Source organism: Puma concolor, chromosome A1 (assembly GCF_028749965.1).
Source record: "Puma concolor isolate L17-30 chromosome A1, mPumCon1.1.hap2, whole genome shotgun sequence".
Lineage (NCBI taxonomy): Eukaryota > Metazoa > Chordata > Mammalia > Carnivora > Felidae > Puma > Puma concolor.
Genome location: NC_141667.1, coordinates 193355259 through 193382627, shown reverse-complemented (window position 1 = coordinate 193382627; position 27369 = coordinate 193355259). Strand labels below are relative to the sequence as shown.

Sequence of the window (27369 nt, the reverse complement as noted above, 5' to 3'; positions counted from 1 at the left end):
CATCTTCTAGTGGGTGGGACTATAAACCACAGAGCAACTTGGCCAAAAATATTAAAAGCCATAAAATGCGCATGGCCTTTAGCTCCAGCAATTCTAACTCTTGGAATTTATCCTAAGGTAATAATTAAGGATGTGCAAAAGAATATTTATTTCTCTGCTGTTTGTAATTATGAAATCTTGGAAGCAACCTAAATATCCAAAAGTCAGAGGGTGGTTAAATAAATTATCAAGCCATAAAATAAAATCCTATGAAGGATCAATTCAAAACACAGAGAAGTGTATCCACTGACACAAACAGGTTGGCCCTATATATCCTTCAGGATAAAAACCAAAATACAAATGGCATATCGCAAATTATCTCATTATTTTGGATGTAATGAAGACGATAGTAGCTTTACTTATTTTGTCTCTGACTTTTTTTTAAGTTTTCTGTTATTTGTCTAATGAACACATAATAAGTATGTACTGTTTTGATAAAGAAATTAAAAAGGGGGAAAATCTGTAAAAGTTAAAAAAAAAATGCCAGAGAAAAGAAACTGAAAGAGGAAGGATTAGGGATGGGCTTTAGGAAGAACTCCTTACAACTGCGATTGTGAGGCCCTGAAATGTGCAGTCAGTGGAGGTCATGGACTCTCTTCTCCCTGGGGATTTGTAAGCAAAGGGCAGCCAGGTCTCCTCTGAGAATAGCTTGAATGCAGTCCTAACCTCTGTGGCCTCTTGCAGTGCCATGTGCAAAAGGATTGAGCCAAAATACAATTTTCACCCAGTGACACACAAGGGAGTCAATTCCGTACACTGCCCCAATCCTCCACAATCTCTCACCCTATTCAAGAGGAAGTAACCCCTAAGGTCTCACAGCAGCCCCGAAACTCAACAGCCCTCAATTTATACGCCCAGCAATTTTCCAGAACTTTACTTGGGAAATACAGTGAAATGTTAGTAAATATTCCACAGTATACAAACAACTTCTGTCTTTTCCACCTTGATAAAAAATTCTAACTAATTTCAGCCACTTAAATACCCCAAACTGAGATAAAGAAAATGAGCGTGTCCATTTAAATTTTATGTGTGTGTTTACCCGCAAGTTTTATAGATGAAATTTTATAAATAATGTGGCAATATGGTTAAAGACAAGTAAAAATGCTGAATTCTAACAAGTTCCTTTGCTTTAAAAACCCTACCAATTTTGTTTTCTGATAACTTCCTATGAATACAAATGTAACATTTTCCTAGCCCATAGTTAAATGCTTTTTGACTCGGGAATTAGTTTCCTGGCCTAATGAAAAGGATAGAAGGTGCAGAGATTGACAGCCAAGTGGGCTGAACCAAGAACACTGGTTAAATAGTGTCGTGCCAGCCACCCAAACTGAGAAACTAAGGTTTGAATGAGTGCAGAGAGCCACGGAATGCCAAGATGAAGAAATCAGCCAAGACTGGAATACACGGTTACATAACAGAACTCAAGTAGGGTGGTGTTCAAAGACAGAAGAATGAGGTGGACAATATATGAATAAGAGTTTAAGGGACCCGGTTCTAAGACAAAAGTGAAAAAAGAAATTCTCCTGAGGCTCTCATGCCTTCCCCCAAGAATGAGCCGTAAGCCATCAGCTTTACAAGCACAGCAGAAGACACAGACAACTCCTTCCTGTAAGCATCATGAGGACTTCGGTTCTAAATAAGGTCATGCAACTTTTAAGGCATATTATTCTGCACTTGATCTTAGCCAAAAGGCCGAGAAGCGATTAAGGCATATTATTCTGTGCAACAAACATCTAAGTCTCATCATCGTAATGAAAGAGTGAGCAGGTCACAAGAAAGGTTTGTTTCTTTACCAATAAGCCTCACATATACAGCCTTCTTGGAATGTTGTACTCTGGAGAGTTTAGTTTTCTGGATGGGTAAGGGGTTATCTCTTTTAACTCCAAATTTAAAAGACAAAGTACTAACCACTTGGGATGGAAATATTCCTAATATATATATATACACGGAAACGGACATAAGTGAACGTTTTCTTGATGACTCAGACCAATACTTATGAACCTGAAAGGCTATGCAATGCTGCATACAGAGATAACTTCAGGGCCCATTGAAGTGTGTCTATACTGCATACACTGTTGTGCTCCTTGTATCTGCATTTTATAGCCTGTCAGCCTTTTACTTCTTCATGCCATCATGTTCTTTTTATAGATGCTCCTTCTGCCCTGTGGTGGAATAGAAAGAACGCTGGACCAACAGTCAAGTTGATTTAGGTTATCATTCTGGCTAAATTACCTTGAACATGTCACTTGGCATCTCTGGGCCTAAGTACGATGAGGAAATTCAACCAGATAATTCTTAAGGTCCTTTGTAAAATGCTGATTACAAATGTGCTGTTTCTCATTTTTGTATATATTTAATTTAAAAAAATAGCCAGCTAAACTTGCATGGAAAGTAGTAAGAAACTTGAGCACGCAACATAGTCTTGTAGAAGTGAGGTAAATATACCTTGTGTCGTCTAGTTGTTTTCTCAGAAGTCTTACCTGTGTAATTCCGAATTGTTGGTGGAATCCCAAATAGCCATGGTTTCTGGACAACTACGACCTCAATGGTGGTATGTTACTATGCTCCTATACGTCTCTACTTTACCAAGTATTCTCAATGGAGACAATTATCTGATATGCCTCTATTTCTGCACACAACCCCCGCCCCCAAGAACAGAATCTGTGCATGTCATCATCTATGCCGGTCAGTAACCTAACTGCAAAATGAATACTCTAATTTGAGACGTTCTTTGCTTTATTGTTTGTTTAGATGACAGAAGTTTTCTAAAAGATGGTTTTGTGAAAATACTTAATAAAACATAAAACAAGTACAGATGGGAAGACTATTTCTGGGTGTAAACTCTAAGAGATGACTTGTTGTTCTTGTATTTTTCCTGGAGCCCCTAGAGCATCCATCACATGTTCAGGATCACCATTAGGACCTGAGTGCAACACCTCAGGCTGCATCACTTCTCCCAGGTACACCTTCCTCCTGGAGAAACCCAAGTCACACCCACTGCTGTAACTGAATCTCTCTACAGATAATCTACCTCTGGCTCACATCTCCCTCCTGAGTTCTAGGTCTCTACTCCCTATCCTAACCTCTATGTGCATCTCTAGGAGTTAAGAAGTGTCCAAGAAAGTTTATGAAGTCTCCTCACTTCCTCATTTCTCTTCCCACTTCATACTTCCAAAAACCTCCTTTCTTTTCCTTCTCCATTATTCTCTACTCATGTTAATGATATCAACCTGCACCAAATGAGAAATCTAGGAGCACCTTTGACCCTTTTTACTTCTTGAACAGTGGCAACGTAGTATTGATGCCACCTCTGAAATCTTTCTCTACACCACTCATGTTATCTCCACCGCTGCAGCCTTATATCGGGTCATCACCTCTTCCTGACTATTGAATACCCTCTGCTTCCCGGCTGCCAGAAATTTCCTTTCCAACTTATATATACATCAGCAATGAATTATATTGCTATAAAACACATAAGGTTGATGTTTTTTCCCCATTTTATATATATATTCCCTACTATACATATTTATATTTATATTATATATATATATATATATGGGAGAAATAATAAAACATTAAAATATGTGTATTGTATGTAAATTCTATATACGACTATAACATACAATTAATATATATATACATCAATACATATTTACATTTATATATATAATTTTTAAAAGTGTTCCTATTGCTTACGGCAGCTGTTCTCAATTTTTTTCTGTTATATCGGAGCTGGAGGATATTTATCCAAGGGAAATACTGGGCTGCTGCTGAGTTAGGATTCCCACTGTGTGTGTGTGTGTGTGTGTGTGTGTGTGTGTGTGTGTGTGTGTGTGTGTTGGGGGGGGCGGGGGAAGATAGGGAAGGGTAGCAGTGGCCAAGAAATATGGATCAAAACTGACAAAGGATCAGAATACAAAGCCTATCTTCTCAGAGATTCTAAAGCATATCCTAGATAACAACTGTAAATAATGAAAATTTATCCTGACCAAACTAAGTTGAATATATGAAAATAGAGAAATAGAAAAAAGAGTCAAAAGCCAGCAGACTGGGTTCTAACCTCTCTCAAATCCCTTCAACAACATACAACCACTAGAATCTTTCACATTCTCTTGTACACATTAGGGCATACCCACACTTGGTTTATCTTGGGAGGAATACCCCCTTCTTCCTTATTTGGTGGCAGAACTCCTACTCATCCTTCAAATCCTCATCCAAACATGGGTCTGTGAAGACTCCTCTGTCTCTACTATATTAATCAGCTCGTGCTACTATACCAAATACCATACACTGGGTGGGATAAACAACAGAAATTGGTTTCTCACAATTTTGCAGGCTGAGAAGTCCAAGATCAAGGTGCTGGTCTATTTAGTTCCTGGTGACGCCTCTCTTCTCTACTTGCAGATGGCATCTTCTTGCTGTGTTGTCACTTGAGGAGAGAAATCTCTCACGTCTCTTCTACTAAGGGCACTAATCTCAACATCAGGGTTCCAGCCTCATGATCTAATTACCTCCTAAGGGCCCCACCTGCAAATACTGTCACACTGGGGGGTTAGGGTTTCAACACATGAATTCTAAGGAGAGACAACTCACTCCCCTTGCCAAACTGAAGGAGTCATTTCCTCTACTGTGTTTGCTAGATTATAAATTCCTCCTCAGGGCTGAGCCCTATGTATTAGTTACCTTTGTATCCCCCAGACCCCAGCATATTGCTTGCCACCAAGCACATCTATAAAAAGCACTCTGCATTTGAGGAACGGAAGCCTTTGCAACTGGTCTCAGTTAATTAACATATACCATTCTCAAAATCTTCCTCAAAGGGCGACCGTCCAATCTTTTTCCTTTTAATGCCACATATGCACACACACAGAGGAAACATACTTATGTCTGTCTACCTGTTGGTAGACAATGTGCAAATGTGCATCTTCACTTATCCACTTTTTGTTCTCATTGTATAGACACCTACTTGTAGTTTCAGATCTCATTTAATCAAAACTTTATAATTCCATAGTGCTTAGTTAGGATCAGCAAATCCTTGTTGCTGATTGACCTTCTGATGCTGGTACCTCAAGCAGAGTTCCTAGGTCATTAATCTGATATACACTGGGTGCAATTTTGTGTCACATTAGGTCGGTCCATCTTCCATTGGCCATGCCTTATTTCCCATGTAGGACCGTGAGAGAACACAGAAGGTAGAATTCAATGATGAGGATTTAAACCCACAGACCAGCATTTCCAGCTTGTGTGATTTCTTATCTGTAAAATAGATATAACACATCTACCTCCCAAGTATTTTTTTAATTGATTAAATGAGAAGACACTGAAGAATGTGCTTTATACACCATAAGCACTACACAGTATTTTTTTAACCATAATATATCTTTGTACAATAATGACAGTTTAGATCTCAGTTGTACTAAACTTCTTGATGACCTTAGGTCCAACATGACTAAGTTGCTCTAACAGTTCTGATTTCCTTGAATCAATGTCACCGGGGATCTGAGTGGGCTTCCTCATGTCACTCTGGACAGACTAAGGAAGCTCATTAGCATCTATACGTTTCCAGGTTGAAGGGGTCAACTTCTGTGAGTTCTAACATGCCAACGGACTACACACAGGAGCATCCTAGTGCCAGCACCTCCCCATGTCCACAACCACTTCAACTCCCCAAGAGGTACCAGACTGTTGGGACAACTTGGCCGCTAGCCTATAAAAATGTGGAAACACTCTAGAAACATTAGCCAATAAAGCACATACTGGCAGCTGAATCAAATATTTAGGATCTTAGATGCATCCAAATAAACTGTTTGTGTGTTCTAACAAATGTTTAATTTGGAAAGCATTTCCCAGTACAGATGCTGTCAAAAGTACCCATTTTCAGTGGGTTACATCAAGGGCTGGAAGTAGCAGAAGGGCAGAGAATGTTTTTTAAACAATATTATATAAGCTGCAAAAAAAAAAAAAAATGTTAATATCAACTGGAAGGGTACCCTTAAAAAAACAAAAGAATTGTTAGGGGTTTTCAAAGTTAAATTTATACCAACTACAAATGGTAAAATATTATAAACATAAATACCACAAAATGAGAAAGTTATCAGAACTTGGCAAGGGATAAAAAAAAAACTGGGCTATTTTAAGAAATATGTTAATATATCAATAAAAATAGATGCCAAAAAAAAAAAAAGATGCAGTCAAGCAAGGAGTCAAGAAGTTAGACATTATAAATTAAACCCTTCACTTGCCAGAATCTTTTAATAAGTAATCAACTGCAAACACATTTAAGAGTTTTATACTGAAGTTAATAATTTGGGGGAGAGACATAATGAAATCCAAATACATGCACTTCCTTAATAAAATAAACCGAGACCAAACGCCAGCCTGAGCCTCTGATAAGCTGCCAGCATCTAATGCAGGCACAATTATATACTCTAACAGACAAGAGAACTATTGACCCCTGTTCTTAGGCAACGATGTAATGCATATATAATTTATCTGGGCTACATCACCCTTTTCCAGTTTAGTTCCACCTCCGTGAAGATATCCCTCAAGACAAGAAAAGTTACTAAATTGTAAGGAGGAAGCTGGTTTCTTTAAGGCCATGTTTTAAGAAATGCATGGTGAATATTTCTCCTGAGGCTCAAACAAGAAAACTCCTTAATTAACTGTGGCTAGACAGGTTTCATTACCACCATTTTTCCAGCAGATCTTGTGTATAACTACTGATGCTAATGAAAATACTGCATTCATGATAGTAATAGGAACTATGAAAAAACAGAGCTAAAAGATTTTTTCTTACCTGAATTGACAGAGATTTTAACAGTTTTTGTTTGTTTGCCAGTTTGTTTTCCACTCACAAATTAACGGGTTGCACAATTACACTGGCTAAACAATCCCATTTCTCATATTACACAATCAATGAAGGTTTACCAAATCAAAGAGAATGGTACAAAAAGACTCTCAGGAAAATAAATGCTAAGTTATAATGGCAAAGAAAACCTTAAAATGCTGGAATACTTTGGAAAAAAGAAGGAAAGAAAAGTTAATATGCATGAGTATATAAAATCACAGCCACCTGTTAAAGATAACATAATTATTGCATGAGAATTTTAAGCCTGTTCAAACATTGTGAGTTTTCAGCATATCAGGACAAGGAATGCTGACAATAAATGAAACTTTTCCCATTATCCTGACACATTTTCACTGTGAATGTTCCACTAAAGAATCATGGAATGTCTTTAAAATAGTCTTCAAAGTCTGACTTCCTATAATTAATCCAATCAATAAAATTAGCAGTGCAATTGATTAATAATAATCACTTAGAACACATAGTTCCTCAGACACAGATAATCAGTCTTTGACACCTGTAACTGACAATTTCCTTAAGATTCTACTGCCGTCTCAAAAGAAGTATAGCACTAATAGCATTTAAACATAACATAATACACTGGACGTCAAGGTTAATTTGGAGATACTTGTAAACTTTATAAATTTCAGTTTACTGTTATCATCTTGTATGTCTCAGATGGAATCCACAGTAATCACAGCTACGGTAGAGCAACTTCAAACATAAATGAAACCGGTAACTGGTAGATCGATCCAAGGTGACAGACTCCTGGCTAAAATCCTGCCCTAGTGTGACCCACCACTGCCCTTCTGCACCCTCAAGACTTAATGAATCACCAGGAGGACACTGACGAGTGTGTATGTTTTGCCCATGTGAGAAGTGGATTTATATCAGTACCAAGAAAGAACTATTCCCCTTGTGTGAGATAAATACAATGAAGTAAAGAGTATGTTTCCACAAGGCACTGGACACAATGAATTCATGCATGGATTTTACAAATACTACATCTTTTTAAACGAAAACATCAAGAACAACAGAAAATCTGGATGCCCAGTGAGAGATCACTTAAAATGATATACACTTTATAGGAAGGTGCTTCTGTGTTGACAACGGGAAGAGAGATGGAAAGATATACACAAAAGAGAAATGGAAAGCCTGTTTACTATTTCCATATATGGTTTGCTCCAGAAAATATGTCAAATGGCCTTGTTATTTAACATAGAAGATGTTCCTACTGGCCCCGAAGTACAACCTTAAATATTTAAAATAATGATCCTACGGAGAAAATTTCAGTTCTTTATTATGTTAAAATCTATGCAACAGGGCTCATGTGTGTAAAGAGGGAAGCCACAGTAGGAAACAAAATATCACGAAGCTCCCTGAGGAGTAGCTTCATGACACTCAGCTGAAAGGTGCAGAAATAGTTTGCATGCCTTTGTAAGGTGGTTTTATCCCTGAGTGCTCCTTTGAAAGGGCATCATTGTCCGCATATGGCCCAAAAGGGGGAGGACACTTTGATACAGCTTGACGATTCAGCCAAGCCCTTTCCTCCTCCACTTCCCCAGAATAAGCCCCATGCCACTGCTTACCTTGAATGATAGCAAAATGGAACCGACAATAACTAATTCTCAAAATGTAAAAACCAGGGGGCACCTGGGTGGCTCAGCCCGTTGAGGGTCCGACTCTTGATTTCGGCTGAGGTCAGGATCCCAGGGTTGTGGGATTAAGCCCTTCATCGGGCTCTGCACTGACTGTGGAGCCTGCTTAAGACTCTCTCTTCCTCTGCCCCTCTCCCCTGCTCACTCTCTCACTCTCTCGCTTGCTCTAGCTCTCACTCTCCCCATCTCGAAAAAACAAAAATAAGCCAAAAGTAAAATCCAAGTGAAAACAGATAGGTCTCAACTATAAGAAAGAAGGGAAGAAAAATTAACCAATACTGTATCCTAGCAAATAGAATATCTACTAACAGGACAAGAGGAAATAAAACGTATAAACCTATCACAGGATAAATGGAAGTAAAGAAGGAGAAAATGAAAAGAGAGGAAAGAAAGGAAACAAGCATGGAACGGAGAAAAAAAAAGCTCTCATTCCTAAAGAACACACAACCTAAAAACAAAAAGCTTCACATGGGAGCACTTCAAAAAATGATTACTAGTGGGAAAGGACTCAAAGATGAAATGACAAAACAATAGAAAAAAATTTTAAAGGTGTTGCAGAGTGATCCAAATGTACTGAAGAGCAAAAAATTATCAATTTAGTACTAATAGAAGAAAAACAGCAATGGAATAAGGAAACATGCTTAAAAATGAGGAGATATGGCTAAAAAAATTTAAATACTGATGTAGAAAAATAAAGGTTTAATTAATCCAGTGAACACAAAGGAAGACAAATACATTTTTCTTAATGGAGAAAACAGAAGAGGCATAAAGAACAAACTGGAAAATGCTGATCCTGTAAAAAGGACCCAAAAACTGGCTAGAAAAAATATCTCAAATAATAGGAGTATGAATTTTCCCTAACATGAAGGAAGAACAGATTGAAATAACAGACAGTGTTCCAGGAAAAATTGATACAGAACGATCCAAAAGAAGTTACGTCCTTAGGTCACTTGAACTTCAAGCTAAAGAAAAAAAAAAACTCTGCAGGTGTTCAGGCAGGAAAGAGCGGTTTACTAACAACGGGGAAATCAGATCAGTTTCCTTGTTCTGTGAGGAATACTCAATGCCAGAAGACAAAGAAGTAATCTATAGATACCTGAGGAAGAACCTGAGAATTTTACAACAAAGCAAAATAGCTTTAAAGTATAAAAGAAACAGATATTTAGACAAGCAACAGGTCAAGGAATACGGCATCCATGAGTCCTTGACAAAATACTCAATGGAATCTAGCCAAACATAATCCTTAATATAGAAGTTGTGGCAAAAAGACTACTTTGGTACTAAGTTACCAGAAACTTCTGAAGAAAAGCACGATCCAATTGTTTTGTTAAATCAGTCTGATCTTAGAGTATAGAAGTAGTCAATTAATATGCTCAAGTATAAAATATCTTAGGGAATGCAGGATATGATATTTTCTGAAAATCACTTGACAATGAAATCTAGTTGACCAGGAGATAAATTATAAGAAATAGCTCAATGAAAAGCCATGGAAAAGAACCAAGATGTACATCAAACCAATTTAAATCTTTAGCTACATTATTACTCAATGAACTTTAAGAACACAGTGCAGGTCTTCTCCTCCAGAGGACCAGGTAGAGAGTTCTACATAACCAATAAATTTGCTAACTGTTCAGTCATTCAGTAAAAGAAAATCTTGAAACTCAAGAAATGAATTTTCTACTGGAAATTCACTGTATGCCCATTAAAAAAAATTAGTTCTTCCATTAGTGAAACAAGTATTTTCATCTAAAAATCTAAAATTCGAATGAACTACCTATTTAGTATGTAATACAAAAATAACCTTGTAACTCCAGAAGTTCCTTTATCCTAATAAAAATGTATACAGAAAATTTAAAAAGATAAAAATTTATCTATTTTTCACCCTCAATTTTTGGTTAATATTTGAAATCTGGCAAGTATAAATACAATATATCTAAAATTTATTTTCATTAAACTGAATAGCAATATGCAAAAGAAAGAAACTGGACCACTTTCTTACACCCTACACAAAAATAAATTCAGATGGGTTAAAGACCTAAATGTGAGACCTGAAACTGTAAAAATCCTAGAGAACATAGGCAGTAACCTCTTTGACACAGACCGTAGCAACTTTTTTCTAGATGTGGGAGGCAAGGGAAACAAAAGCAAAAATAAATCATTGGGACTACATCAAAATAAAAAGCTTCTGCACAGTGAAGGAAACAACAAAACTAAAAGGCAACTACGGAATGGGAGAACATACTTGCAAATAACATGTCCAACAAATGGTTAGTATCCACATAAATTTAGCAAAGTCACAGAATATAAAATCAATGCACAGAAATCTGCCGCATTTCTATACACCAATAACAAAGCAGCAGAAAAAAGAAATCAAGGAATCAATCCCATCTGCAATTGCACCAAAAACAATCAGACAACTAGAAATAAACTTAACCAAAGAGGTAAAAGATCTATACGCTGAAAACAATAGAATACTTATGAAAGAAACTGAAGAGCACACACACAAAGAAATGGAAATCCATGCTCGTGGATTGGAAGAACATTGTTAAAATGACTATACTACCCAAAACAAGCTACACATTTAATAAAATCCACATTAAAATACCGCCAGCATTTTTACACAGCTAGAACAAGCAATTGTAAAATTTGTATGGAACCAAAAAAGACCCCAAAAAGCCAAAGCAATCCTGAAAAAGGAAAAAACAAAAAACAAAAAACAAACAAACAAAAAAAACGCAAAACCTGGAAGCATCACAGTTCTGGACACTGAGCTGTATTACAATGCTGTAGTCATCAAGACAGTATGGTACTGGTGCAACAACAGACACATAGATCAATGGAACAGAACAGAAAACTCAGAAATGGACACACAAATCTATGGCCAACTAATCTTTGACAAAGCAGAAAAGAATATCCAATGGAAAACAGTCTCTTCAACAACTGGTGTTGGGAAAACTGGGCAGCAACACACAGAAGAATTAAAGTGAATCACTTTCTTGCACTATACACAATAATAAATTCAAAATGGATGAAAGACCTAAATGTGAGACAGGAAACCATCAAAATCCTAGGGGAGAACATAAGCTGCACCCTCTTTGACCTTGGCCACGGCAACTAATACACAAACATACACACACATACACACGCAATAGAATATTACTCAGTCATCAAACAAAATGAAATCTTGCCATTTGCAATGGCATGGATGGAGCTAAAAGAATGTATTATGCTAAGTGAAATCAGTCAGAGAAAGACAAATACCATATGATTTCACTCATGTAGAATTTAAGAAAACAGATTAACGTTTGGGAGGGGGAAAAAAAGAGAGAGGGAAACAAACCATAAGAGACTCTTAAAGATAGAGAACAAACTGAGGATTGATGGAGGGAGGTGAATGGTGGATGGGCTAAATGGGTGATGGGTATTAAAGAGGACACTTGTTATGTTGAGCACTGGGTGTTATACGTAAGTGATGAATCACTGAATTCTACTCCTGAAACCAATATTGCACTGTATGTTAACTAACTAGAATTTAAATAAAAATTAGAAAAGAAAATAAAAAGGTTAGTATCCAAAATGCATAAAGAAAATAAAAAACTCTATGCCCCCCCCCAAAACCAAATAATCCAATTAAAAAATGGGTATAAAACATAAACAGACATTTCTCTGAAGAAGACATCCAGATGGCCAACACACACATGAAAAGATGTTTATCATCACTTATCATCAGGGAAATGCAAATCAAAACTACATCTGTCAGAATGGCTAAAATCAACAACACAAGAAACAACAGGTTTTGGCAAGGATGTGGAGAAAAAGGAACACTTCTGCACTGTTGGTGGGAATGCAAACTGGTGCAGCCACTGTATAAAACAGTTTGTAGGTTCCTCAAGAAATTAAAAATGGAACTACGCTGTGATACAGCAATCATAGCACTTGGTATTTACTGAAAGAACACCAAAACACAAATTCAAAGGGATACATGCACCCGATGTTTATAGCAGCCATTATTTACAATAGCCAAGATACAGAAACAGCCCAAGTGTCTATCAATTGATAAATGGATAAAGAAGATGTGGCATAAATATACAATGGAATATTACTCAGTCATAAAAAAGAATGAAATCTTACTCTGACAGCTTCGAGCCTATCAATATAGCCCGACGTCCTAAGTTTCCATCCTGGAACTCTCTCCTGAGCAACAGGCTCAAATACATCTGCTGGAAAATCCCCTTGGGTATCTCCTAGGAAATGCCAATCTCATGGGTTAAAAAGATCTCATTGTATTTTGCAAACTTGGTCTTCCTAGTAGCACCACCCCGCCGCCCCCAGTGGCCCATGCTGCACCTTTATATCATTTCTTACGGCCTTATTTTCTTCAACACCATATATACTGAATAACTAAATCTTCATGACTTTATCTCCTAAATTTCCTTCAAGTCCATCCAGTTTCTCCATCCCCACAGACAAGCCTAGACCAACTTCAAGATGGCATCATCATCAGCCCTTATCTGGTGGTCTTCCCTTATTTCTCACTCCAACCCATTGATCATACCCTCAAGAGTTCATTAAAATGCAAATCTGATCATGCCAATTTCTTCCGTAAACCTCTTCAAAAGTTCTCCTCTGTTTTCACAGTAAATGAGTTGAACCACATGCTTTATTTTCATTGGGAAGTCTTCACAATAATTACCCGAGTAAATCTAGGTCGAGTGCCCCTGCTCTGTGCTGTCACAGAACCACATACTTCTCTGACCAACAAAGCTCTTCTCACTCTGTATTGATAAATGCCTTTGTGTTGGTCCGCATTTACTACTAAACTCGGTGCCATCACATCCTACTCTCACCATATTCGCTGCTGGAAGACCAGAAAAACTGGCACTGTGCACGGCACACAGTGAATCATTAAAAAAAAAAAAAAAAAAAGTTTACGGATAGGACTGTTTAGAAAAGCTCTTTCACAGCATACCCATATGGTGTTAAGCTTATCCCCCCAAAGCAGCAAAGATGAAAACTGTTTCAGAGAGTATCAATATATTTTAGAAAAATAAATAAATTCCACAGGTACGAACTTAGAAGCATGCCTATCACTTCAAGCCTCGTAAATGATCATTTCAAGGAAACAGTGGCTCAAGGTAGAAAATGGAGCTTCACACATTCTATCGCCTTTCACACCCATTCACCAATAGCCCTCAAGTCTTCCAATGAAACAGAACTTCGTTCTATCTCCATCTCAGGTGTGACCACTCCAAGCCAAGCCACCACCATCTCATGCTGCCCTACAATAGCCTCACTGACTCGTTTTTTGCAACTTTTGAATTCATTTCCATTACAGAAGCCCATGTTATTTTTTCACAACTCTTGACCATGTGAATTTCCTGCTTGCAATCTTTCAAAGAATCTGCCGGCATTTAAAGTGAAATTGAATCACATCCTTATAACGCTACAAGTAACTAAGTGGTTGGAGTATGTATATTAAATTCCAACAAAAGAGGCATTCGGGCAAAATGGGTTATAAAAAAAAAGAAAGATCACTACGTAATGAGACATAGGGTCAGTTTTCTAGGAATATTACAATTCTAAATGAGTATTCACACCTACTTAACATAGTTCAAAATACATAAAGCCAAAATAAACAGAAATAACAAGAAACTGACAGAGCCATGATTTTAATTAGAGATTTCAACTGAATCTTTCACTCATGGATAGATTAGCCAAGCAAAAATCAGTAAGGTCAGAGAGATTTTGAGCAAAATAATTAAAAAGCTTTATTTACTGGACAAACATAAAATGATGTACCCAACAATAAGAAAACATACATTCTTTTCAAACACATACAAAGCATTTACAAAAAACTGTTCTTGAATGAGGCCATATAGCAAGACCATACAGAATTATGATCAAGTAAACAACACGCTATAAATACAACACAATGAAGTAACACTAAAAAATAACTATGTAACTAGTAACTAAAAAATAACTATGAGTACATTTAGAAATTCAAACTTCTAAATAATTCATGATTCTAGAAGAAATTAGAATGGAATACAGAAAATAAATAGGACCAAATGATATAATGAAATTATACACTGAAATGTCTCAAGTATAAAAATGTTGAAAATTAATTAGCTCAGCAACTAAATCTGTAAGACAAGAATGTGAGAATAAACACAAAGAAATTTTAAGAAAAATAAAAACAAATAAAAAATTAACAAACTGTAGAACAAAAACACAATAGAAAGAAACAACTAATAAAAAGGAGCTCTTTCAAAAGCTGATAAATTCCTGGCAAGACTTACCAAAGGAAATAAAAAAAAGAAGAAAGTAAAAATAATCATTGTGAAATAAATAAAATGAAAAGGGAGATAAAAGTACAGAAACAAGATTAAAAATATAATAGGGAGTGCCTGGGTGGTTCAGTAGACTGAGCATCCGATCTCAGCTCAGGTCATGATCTTGCAGTTTGTGAGTTCAAGCCCCAAACGGGGCTTGTTGCTGTCAACACAGGGCCTCCTTTGGAATCTCTGTTCCCCACCCCCTGCCCCTACCCTGTTCATGCTCTCTCAAAAATAAATAAAACTTTAGTATTATTAGTAATATAAATATGGGGCGCCTGGGTGGCTCAGTTGGTTAAGCATCTGACTTTGGCTCAGGTTATAATCTCACGGTTCTTGAGTTCAAGCCCTGCATCCGGCTCTGTGCTGACAGCTCAGAGCCTGGAGCCTGCTTTGGATTCTACGACTTCCTTTCTCTCTGCCCCTCCCCTGCTCATACTCTCAAAATAAGTAAACATTAAAAAAAATATTTATGTGTGTGTGTGTGTGTATAATTAATGGACAACTGTGAACATCCTTGTTAGGGGCTTAGTTGTGTCCCCCCAAAATTCTCATGGTGAAGTCACAGTACCTCACAATGTGACTGTATTTGGAGACAGAACCTTTAAAGAGGTAATTAATGTAAAATGAGGTAAAATGGGTGAGTCCTAAGGCAACACGACTGATGTCCTTAGGAGACATTAGGACACAGAGGTATATAAAGGAAAGATCCAATGAATAGTCCAGGGAGAAGGCGGCCAAGTATGAGTCAAGAAAAAAGGCCTCAGGAGAAATCAACTCCATCACACCTTATATGGGACTTCTAGCCCCCAGAGAAGAAAACACATTTCTGTTAAGGCCACTCAGTCTGTGCTATTTTGTTATGGCAGCTGTGGAAATCTAACAGGATCTTTACACCAAAAAATTGGAGAAAAGAGAACTTTCATGCACTGTCAGTGGGACTTTGAGTTGGTACTTGCCACCATGGAAAACAGTATGGAGGTTCCTCAAAAAATTAAAAATAGAAATACAATATGATGCATTAATTCCACTACTATGTACCCAATGAAAATGAAAACATTAATTCGAAAAGATGCATGCTAACCCCTGTGTTTACTGCAGCATTATTTACAATAGCCAAGATATGCAAGCAACCTAAGTGTTCATTGATAGATGAATGGATAAGATGTGGTATACGTACACAATGGAAAATTGTGCTGCCATAAAAAGGAGGAGATCCTGCCATTTGAGACAACATGAATGGACCTAGAGGGTACTACACTAAGTGAAATAATTCAGACTGAGAAAGACCCTATGACTTCACTCACATGCGGGGATAAAAAGAATAAACAAAAAGCAGAATTAGACCTATAAATGTAGAGAACAAACTGATGGTTGCCAGAAGCAGGGAGGTGACAGGATGGGCAAAATGGGTGAAGGGGAGAGGGAGATACTGGCTTCCAGTTATGGAATAAGTCACAGGAATAAAAGACACAGCACAAGGAATACAGTCCATGATACTGCAACAGTAATATACAGGGCCTGCACTTGTCGTGAGCATAACAATAACGTACTGAGTTATTGAATCACTATGTGGTACATCTCAACCTAATGTCACTTTGTGTGTCAACGACACTTTTTCTAAAAAAAAAAAAAAAAGTAACAAAATAAATATCAAAAAGGTGGAAAGAATAGAAATTCCTACTGCTAGAGAAGGGATAAAGTATGGTACATATTTTTTTTTTTGAAGTAAAAAGAATCACTTTACTCAAATTTGAAGCTTTCATGATTTTTTCTTAAAATCTGGTGAAACTAATAAAACCTAGTGTTTTGGGTGTACATGTAAGAATATATATATGTATATATATATATATACATATATATATTCTTACCGCATATATATGTAATATACAGCATATACACATTTTTGTAGGGATTTATAAATCCTGGAGGAAGAAGAAATTAAAATTTTCTCAAGGTATGAAGCGAAATTATTTTGGACCCTTGGAAAACTGTGTAACAAGGCTGCTGCCGAAGTCTCCATCACAGTTATTATTTCTCCTCAATCCAGGAATACCGAAGGTACACCCAGGAAAGGAGGGAAGAAAGGCACCAGCTAGTCTTCCTTTTCCCTTCCTTGGTGGGCAATCAGCCATCTCTACTTGCTACACTTTTTACAGTTGCCTTCCAAACCCAGGATGTGGGCCTATCAAAATACATGTAAAGCCCCTGGTATAGGCATGACCTAGAAATGTGAAAAACTCTTCAACTGACAATGCTTCTGTATCATTCATATTAGAAATAGAGCCAGGGATGAAGACAATTCCCAGACTTTTGCCTTTTAGCTTCTTATAAGCCAGGTTTGGAAGGTGTGGTTGACTAAGGAAAAGACTGATATCTTCGGTTTGCAAGCTTAAGATAAAATTCTTTTCAGCTGTGGAAGTCAGTAATCTCACCAGTATGCATGCATGACTATCGAAACCAAAAATTTTGCATAGCATAAGCAAATCAGAAAAGAACATAAATAGTACGTCACTACTTACACGCTGTTCCAAAACAAACAAAAGTAAACACTATATAGCTCATCGACATATACTTAATAATTGATAAAAAGCAAAGAAATTATAGTACAAAATTCAGGATCATGTTCATGTCTAAGACTAAAACGAGTCTTTAAACATAGGGAACATTCTATTTCTCAAGTTGGGTTTCTCTTCGTTACATGTCTTATAAAATATATCGATTACGTATATTCTTTTATATCTATCAAATACTTAATAACTTCAAGAAAGTATCTACCCTTACTTTTTCAACTAGAAAAAATTCTAAGTGATTAAATAAGAATTTTCAAAATCACTGATTATGAAAAAAATTGACACAGTTGGCTAGAATTTGCTTTATTAAGACTATATAGGCATCCTATAACTCAAGCAATGGTTTTAACACAAGAATTGAAACTTATTGAAAGCATAGGAAGTAGAGGGTAGAAGAGAAATCCTCAGAACACTCAACTAACCAAACTAAAAGAAAAAAAGGTGCATTATCCAACAAATGGGCTATGTTGCTAGCTGCCTCAAGATAAAAGTATTGAGCTATCACAAATGCAGAGATTAATAATCATAAATATATTTAGTACAGGAGTAATATTTTTGTATTTTTATATTTAACCATAGCCTAAGCGGTGAATTCAGAATATCTCAGAACACTCAACTAACCAAACTAAAAGAAAAAAGGTGCATTATCCAACAAATATAAATATTTTTGTACTTTTATATTTAACCATAGCCTAAGCGGTGAATTCAGAATATCTCTACCATAACATCAGTGTGATTATGAAAATCCTTCTCTTGCCATTTTCCGGTCTGTAAACCAGACCTTTTCCTCGGCCACCACTGACTAGAGACACGTTTCAGGTTTCGTGTGACCCATTTCTCAATTTTTCAGGATCCCCTCTGTCTTTCTCTTCCATCACACATGATCACAACTCTAACACTTTCTTCAAAGAAGGAAAAAAGTATCAGAGAAATCCATTCTCATGTTCCCTCTCACATTCTTTCTTCGGTTCTCATGCACACTCCACCCATCCGTTTATTTAGACGTTCACTAAAAAGATATGTACCTGGCACCTTTGGCTTTAAAATTCAGAAACGGGCAAAAGTACTTGCTTCAACTGGATTTTTGAACCTGTGAATTGCAAATAACCATGTTCCCTTTCTGCCTTTCTTTCTCCCAAACCTCCCAGTCCATAATGGGCTAGGTAACCTTGAGCAAGTAACTTCATTTTTACTGATCTTTTTCCTCCTATGCGTTATCCGGTTGAATGAGATAATTCTTATAGTACTGTCCAACTCCAAATTTCTACATTTCCAAGATATATGTTTGAGATTTTCAGCATTATTTAAGAAGAAAAGCTAAAAGGAAGCTGCTGTTGATGCCAACAATATTATCATCTCCTTGAAGTACAGCCATGCCACCCTGGACTACTTAACAAGACTGAGATGACAGAAGAATGACAATGAGCTAGCCCACTGGTCCCACCTCCCACCTGGTCTTGCTCTCACCCTCCCAACATTATTTCAATGTGGAAAGAGCAACTGCTGGGGCTCTAGCTGTACCTCGATTCGACAGTTAAAGGCAAAGTACGGTTGAGATTCAATTTCTCACTCATAAAGCATTAGAGACTTTTCCACTATAATTAAATTCCTGCGTTACAACCACATGCATGGTTTCCGGCAGAACAAAAAACAAACAGCTTTTGTATAATTGATTAGAACCGGGGAAAAGGAGTTTGTCTCCCTCTTAGCCGCAACAGAAATCTCATAGCCTTTTCTGCCTCTTTGCCTCCCCTGGATTATGTGCGCCCAACTGGCCAGCAGTGGGCTGCACAAGTGCCAAAGTGCATGCCAGCTCCACCCACAAATATCTGACTGATATCCCAATTTTCTTCAAACTCTGTGCGGAGAGAGGAGAGGTAAGGTGGGGCTGTGGTAATTATCCAGTTAGACAAGCGAGCATTTAAGATGCATTCAAGTCCTGGTGTGAAACCAGAACTTAGAAATGTAAATCTATCATTTAATTGCCTAAAAGAGAAAAAAAAAAAAAAAAGTGTTGCTTCCCTTCCTGTACCTGCAATCAGTCTCTTTTCTTCCCAAGCGGACAGCTTCACAAGGACCATCTCTCTACAATCATCTCCCTACTGGGGCCGTTCACTTTAAGCGGCACTTTTAGAAATGATGTAAAAATAAATGTTACAATACAGAGTTTAGACTGATGCAGCCTTCCTACTAACTGCTGCACAACCTTCCGTAAGTCCCTCAGCATTTCAGAGACAGATAAACGCTGTCACAGTCACCAATAACAAATCTGGCCAGCAGCCACACTCCCACCTCTTTCTACCACTTTCTCCGTCTTAGGATGAGGGTATGATGGGGAAGAGAGGAATTTCCAAGCACAAATATGATACATTCTACAGGTAACATTTTCTGTCCTTCCTATCTATAGTTTGGCAACATTAATCCCCAGAAGTGGTCGCCACTGGAAAAACCAGAGGCTACAATGGAAATAACCAGGTAAAATATCTTCATTCATAGGATCCTGATGTTTAAGAAATAGGAATTACATTTGCAATTCAGTGTAAAAGTAATCGAATGATTAAATTAAAATTTTTAAGTTAAAACTCAGAATAATCTAGCAAGAGTCTACCCATAAACTAGAATCAATCTCTCCCTCCTTCCCTCTCTCTCTCTCTCTCTCTCTCTCTCTCTCTCACACACACACACACACACACACACACACACACACACGGCATACATGTGTAAATATAAACTGGTCTATCCCCACAAGTAACTGAACTTTTTTCAGCAATCTAATCGTTCTTATTCTCTGTTTAGAATTCTACTTCTGAATTCGCTCAAAGTCGCAAAATAGAGTCAGAGCGTTTCTGGGGTTATAGATGAAGTTCTAGGAATTTAAGGCAGGTCGTTTTCAAAAGCTTTTCTTTTTCTCTCTGAATCCAATCAGAGGCTAGTTCTCTACTTTCACTCACTTCATCAACTGCTCCTTTATTGTACAGGATTTGCTAGTCCTGTGCTGGGGCTCAACACAGACCTCCAGGAAATCTCACCAGGATATGAGAGGTGACAGGTGGGATGGAAACCACTTGCCAGGCCAGCTCTGTGGCAGAGAAGTTGCCTGGGGCACCACCAGCTTGCCTGTACTTCGGAAATGGCAGGCTGCAGCCCTTTGCCCTCCAACAACCCACACTGTATCTCCCTCCTGTATTATTAGTGCCTCCTGGTCTGAATTAACGCCCACCTCCTTATTAACCGTCCCCAGACATGGTGACCGCCAGCTACTGCCCCCCCCCCCCCACCTAGCCTCTAACCTACTGCTGTACAGTGTATTCATTCATACACTGAATACCAACTTTTCATATCACTCACACTCGCAATCTTGCTCCAACCTTCGGTACCTGGATAAGCCCTCGATGTCAAGACAACTCACATGTTTCTACCAGGCAGACAAATAAATCAGCCCCCCGCCCTTTTTTTCTTGTGCTATGTTTTATCTTTCCTGCGCTCTCCACTGCAGCTCCCTGCAGCCTCAGGGCCCTGGCCTGAGCCCAATCAGTCTATCGCATTATAGACGGACGGTCAAAATCTAACAGAGTCTCAGCCACTAGTGACACTAACAACTGTGTCAAGGACCACACCAGGCCACATTGATCCTGCACTCTTTCACCAGATGAGCGAATCTGGAGAACAGTGAGCCCGGGCAGGTGGTTTTCCAGAGCAGATGAGCCTTCTCTGTGTGGGCCTTCATCTCCATGACAAGGCTGCATCCCAGGGACAGGGCTTCAGGTCCTCAGACGGAACCAGCAGGATCACAACGAGTGCAGAACTCAAAAGGTGTATGATCTATGATCTCCAGGTGGAGGGCAGGTGAGGAAGGAGACCAGCATGTGAGAAGGGAGAGAAGCAATGGGAGACAGTGGATCTGAATGGCCACAACTTAGCTGAGCTCGACGGGCACTTCCCAGCACTCCCTTCCCCCCACGATGCCCCAGCCCCTGGGTTAGCAGGGCGGCCTGCTGAGACACAGAAGGGAGAAGTGCAGCGGCAGTCACATCCAGTTCACACGCAGAAGGTCAATACCGAGCTCCAGATGCAGGCACAACTCACACACACGATCGCTGGTGTGCTGCCGCACCCTGCGGGTCCAGGGCAAGTCTGCCCATATTGCCGCAGCTCCCGCAAGATCTCTCCATCAGCTCATCTGATTACCAGGCCATGATGTGTGTAACTCGGGGCGGGGTGCCAGCTTCTCCTCCAGTCTGCAGCATCCCCAAGGTTGGAAGCTTGTCCACAATGAAGAATCTACGTGGGGTCTGCTCATCCTCCAGTGTGCCCTCACTCTCCTGCTCATCCTTCCTTCCTGCCCTGCAGACTCCAGGTCTATCACCAAATACACAGAAGCAACAGCAACCATATACATCATGCTTAACTAGTTGCTACAACTGGATGAGGTCAAATCCAGATGCTAAATCCCATATTCTGTACCATTCCCATGGCCCCATTTCCCTGATCAAACCATGACTGATACCGAATTTGGTACCAGAACTAATTCAGGAAAACAAAGCATGCTGAATGTTAATAATCAATGGACTTCCAAATTGGAATCTCTGTGAGTTCTACTTCCATTAGGCTATAAGGTATCCTGACGGACTAAATTATGTATAAGACAAAGAACTGCACTCATTGTAGAGTCAATAATTATTCATGATTTTATTAAACAAAAGTCCCTTTAGAGAAGAGTGAGAAATTAATTCTTAGCCAACATCAGCTTAGGGGAGGGAAAGGAGGTTACTTTTTTTTTTTTTTAATGTACATATGTTGATAATATAAAATTAACCACATAGATATTACACTTCCATAAATGCTTTTAATAATCAATTGCTATGTTGCTTTAATACTATAACGTTCTCATTAAATCAACACTGCTTAGCTAAAATGGTCATGTTTAAAAGATGCTCATATCATTTTTATGATCAGTCTTGAAATTTTCTGGTAAAATATATCATATAATGACTTTGATAATGTACTCTAAATAGGATGACATAAAGCTGAGCAGAAGAATGACTATAATCGAGTGTCCAGAGAATGAAAATGTGTGAGCAAGAAGTGAAAGCATGAAAGCAGATGAGGCAAGAGAGAGACAGAGGAGAAGGAAAGAGAAAATTATTTGGACACAAAAATGAGCTTCAACAGATTCTAGCCAAAATATTTAATGACATCACTGAATATCACATTTACCATGAACCGCAAGAGGAAATTGTACAGGGCACTTCTATGCTCAGCCAAAGAAAAGAAAATATACTTCGTATTTACTGTGAATTTTTTTTAAATATAAGATTGTAACTTTTTCTTGGTTGCGCCTATTTCCTCCAGTCAACGTGACACTGTCATTCAAGGCCAAACGTCGCTTCATGTGCGAACCCATCCGTGGCCCACATCAACTCTCTGTTTCATGAGATATATTATAGCATTAATCACATCAAATTGTAGTAACTTATTCTGCCTGTCCCTGAGATGACGAAGACTTGAGGTCAGAATCTAAATTTAATTTGAATGCGCAGCCCCGTGTCTAGCAAATAATAAATGCTAAATATAGGTCTGCTGGATTAATCACACTGCAGGATAGGTGTGATGATTAATTTTGTTCAACCTGACTGGGCCACAGGGTGCCCACGTTAAACATGATTTCTAGTGTGTCTGTAAGGGTGTTTCTGGATGAGATCAGCGTTTGAATCAGTGAACTTAGTAAGTAGCCTGCCCTCCCCAATGTGGGTGGGTATCACCCAATCGGTTGAGGACCCAGAGAGGACCAAAAAGTGAAGGAAGAGACGAGCCAGTCCTTGCACGCTTAAGCAAGGACATCTGCCTTCAGTCTTTGGACCTGGATTTTTATACCGTTGGCTCCCCTGCTTCTCAGGTCCTTGGACTCAGACTGGAATTGTACACTGGGTTTCCAGGGTCTCCAGCTTATGGATGGCAGATCATGGGACTTCTCCGTCTCCATAATCACGAGTCAATTCCTTATAATAAATCATATATATCATCCAGGATATATACACCTCCTGTTGGTGCTGTTTCTCTGGAGAACCCTGATTAATAGGAGTGGAGGTGTTCGCATTCTATACATGAACCAACCACCACAGCATATCCAATGTCTTCAGGAATTTTATTTCTTCCAAGAAAAAGCCCAATGTATCTATTCCTTACCAACAGAGAGGAATAATTTGGAAGTCCTCAGTCAAACCCCAAAACCAGAAGCTGACAATATTAAGTAGGACACCCAGTACCCCCCAGGTGTGCTGCTACATCCCAACAGATCTTCATTCAAAGGAAAAAATATATACAAATACTGGCCTGAGTAGCAAATTTTCCGAAATACAATTAACATGGCTTAAAATAATAAAAATAGCCATTTTAATGGGCACTTAGTAATTGCCAAGCAATACGCAAACACATTTAACCTTCTCATTTAACCCTCACAAGAATTTTCTCCTTTAGCCTTCACAACCAGTTTGCAGAGAAGGCATGACCATCATCATTTCCACATCACAGACAGGACAATCAAGAATAGAAGCCAGGTGAATCCCTGACACAGCCACAGTGAAAAACCAGGAGGCTTGAGGACACAGCCAAGCTCTTAAACTCTACGGCATCTAACTATGACTAACTGATGGGGCGCCTGGGTGGCTCAGTCATTTAAGCGGCCAGCTTCAGCTCAGGTCATGATCTCATGGTTCCTGGGTTCGAACCCCACACTGGGCTCTGTGCTGACAGCTTGGAGCCTGGAGCCTGCTTCGGATTCTGTGTCTCCCTCTCTCTCTGCCCCTCTCCCACTCATTGTGTGTGTCTCTCTCTCTCAAAAATAAATAAACATTAAAAAATAAAAATAAAAAATAAACGATTACTTACTAGAAACGACAATGTTAAGGATTTTTTATACCCTTCCTTTAACACTCACTGAAAAATTTTAAAGCAAACTTAGAAAAAATGAAAAAAGAAACTCCACCTTCTGTGAGAGCAAAAACAGTCAGAAACCCAGACTGACAAATAAAGCACAGCTATCAAAGACTGTGAAATCTGGGAGGCTCCTGGGAGCTGACAGACACCTCCCTCAGACCTCGAGCAAAACAGAGAATTTCCTAAAGGTAAAAATCACAGTTATGAACGGCCTATCCAGTGAAAGTAGAGACAGTCGTACTAAAAGAGCAAATATACAGACAGCATTATTTTTTTTCCACCAAGTCCAGCTCGGTCACGAAGTGAGTCCACTTGAAATGGAAAGGCAGTCAGGAGCCTTTATCTCAAGAGTCCTTTACTGTACGATGGAAACAGGGACGACTCTGGAAATGACAGCTTTACTTAAAGAGTATATGAAATAACAAAGTCAAGTCAAAGATCTGGACTCCTCTGGCTCATACCCAAACTATTGGTGACCTTGCCCATGACACTACCTGCAACAGTAGCAAATGCTGGCCCCATTCAAAGATGGGTAATGACCACAGGCCACAAGGGAACTGTGCATAAAAGCAGCAAATGTCAAAAGCAAAAGAGAAATATAAGTAAAAAGCCAGTGAACGACAAACATCAACAGGAGGAATTACCCAAGGAAACAGATGAAGAATTTGGACAAATAACACTCCATGAAATAAAAATTAAAAAAAAAAAAAATGTTCAAGAAGTAGTACAAGGGTTAGAATGATAAAATACAACTAAAACAGAGAAAATCAGCTGATAGCTATAAAATGCTAAGAGATGACACTATAGAGATGCTGTTTAAAAAGCCACCTCGGGGGGCGCCTGGGTGGCGCAGTCGGTTAAACGTCCGACTTCAGCTCAGGTCACGATCTCGCGGTCCGTGAGTTCGAGCCCCGTGTCAGGCTCTGGGCTGATGGCTCAGAGCCTGGAGCCTGTTTCCGATTCTGTGTCTTCCTCTCTCTCTGCCCCTCCCCCGTTCATGCTCTGTCTCTCTCTGTCTCAAAAATAAATAAACATTAAAAAAAAAAAATTAAAAAAAAAAAAAAGCCACCTCGGGAACTAAACATTAATGAAGAATTTGAACGCATTATAAGAAGAAAGGATCCTGGGAAAACACAGTAAGTGAAATCAAAAAGTTAAAGATGAAGAGGTGCCTAGGAGGCTCAGTCAATTGAACATCTCACTCTTGATTTTGGCTCAGGTCATGGTCTCGGGGATCGCACCCCACATCAGGCTCTGCACTGACTGTGCGGAGTCTGCTTGGGGTTCTCTCTCTCCCTCTCTCTTTCTGCCCCTCCCTGCCTCTCTCTCTCTCTCTCAAAATAAATAAACTATAATATCTATATATATATATATACACACACACATATATATTTTTTTGAATATAAAGTTAAAGATGAAAACTACAGATATGAAAAACCAAGGAGAAACATTTTATGTATTTTCAGGATTACTAAAGAGAACAAAACAAAAAGAAAATATATTTTAAATACAATTTAAAAATCTGAAGATATAAAAAGAGACTGTTTCTCAGAGTTTAATGGCAGGATCCAGGAAAAACCGACACAGAATCATAAAAGCTAAGACAAAATCGATGAAGTTACTGAACTTTCTAGCAAACTAAAAATAGTCCGTAGACGTCTGAACAAAACCAAAACAAGAATAAGTAAGATGTCAGTTTGCTCCAGTCTTCACGGTGACACCAGATGCCAGATAGAAATGTTTCCATATTTCTGAGAAAAATAAGAATTAAGACTAAATGGCTTTGATAATTATGGTTCATAATCCCTAATAATAAAGAAAAAAATGGTAATAACCTTAATCTTAAAAGGGTGGTAAAACAAGAGGAGAGAAAAAGGGTGTAGAAAGTAATGTCATCAATTCTCCCATTTTTTTCCTAGCAAAAAGTCAAACGATGCTATTTAAAGTTAAATTCAGTCATTTAAAAAAAACAAAAAAACAAAAAACCCAGAACTGAAAGGGGTTTTATCCCCTTAATTTTTTTGTTAATTGAAGCATAGCTGACATACATATTAGTTTCAGGTGTACAACATATTGATCAGACAATTCCATTCTATTCATTACTTAGTGCTCACCGTGATAAGCATAGTTAACACCTGTTGCTATGTAATGTTATTACAATTATTGTCTATATTCCCTGTACTGTACTTTTCATCTCCATGACTTACTTATAACTGGAAGTTTGTACCTCTTAATCCCATCATCTATTTCACTCATCCCCTCAACCACCTTTCCTCCAGCAAGCACCAGTTTGTTCTCTATATTTAAGAGTCTAGAGGTGCCTGGGTGGCTCAGCTGATTAAGCTTCTGACTCTTGATTTCAGCTCAGGTCATGATCCCAGGGCATGGAATCAAGTCCTGTATGAGCACAGAGCCTACTTAAGATTCTCTCTCCCTCTGCCCCTAATCCTTCCCCTGCTTGTGCAAGCATGTGTGCGCTCTCTCAATAATTTTTTTTTTTAAAAGTTCGTCAAGTGATAGCATCACATTGGTGAAAGGACACTATTTTGAAATTAATAAGTTCCTTCAGTTTAGGTTCAGTTTCTATGGTGCAGTCACTCTGGAAAATAGTGTGGAAGTTCCTCAAAAAAATTAAAAATAGTTCTACGCTATGACCCAGCAATAGCACTGCTAGGAATTTACCCAAGGGATACAGGAGTGCTGACGCATAGGGGCACTTGTACCCCAATGTTTATAGTAGCCAAATTTCAACAATAGCCAAATTTCAACAATAGCCAAAACAAAGTAGCCACTTTCAACAATAGCCAAATTGTGGAAAGAGCCTAAATGTCCATCAATTGACAAATGGATAAAGAAGATGTGGTTTATATATACAATGGAATACTACTTGGCAATGAGAAAGAATGAAATCTGGCCATTTATAGCAACGTGGATAGAACTGTAGAGTGTTATGCTAAGTGAAATAAATCAGGCAGAGAAAGACA

The 27369-nt window shown here is 38.4% G+C and overlaps 1 protein-coding gene across 30 annotated transcripts in view; it reads right to left on the bottom strand.

Moving 5' to 3' along the window:
- KLF12 (KLF transcription factor 12) overlaps positions 1-27369 on the bottom strand; it is a 453354-nt gene that overhangs the window by 273058 nt on the left and 152927 nt on the right. Inside the window, exon 1 of one of the 30 annotated variants that reach the window (XM_086710572.1) lies at positions 4365-5399. The exons of the other annotated variants lie outside the window; for them this stretch is intronic. The gene's annotated coding sequence lies outside the window, so the exon portion shown is untranslated. Of the gene's footprint in view, positions 1-4364; positions 5400-27369 lie in introns of those variants that run through there. 30 annotated transcript variants of the gene reach the window in all.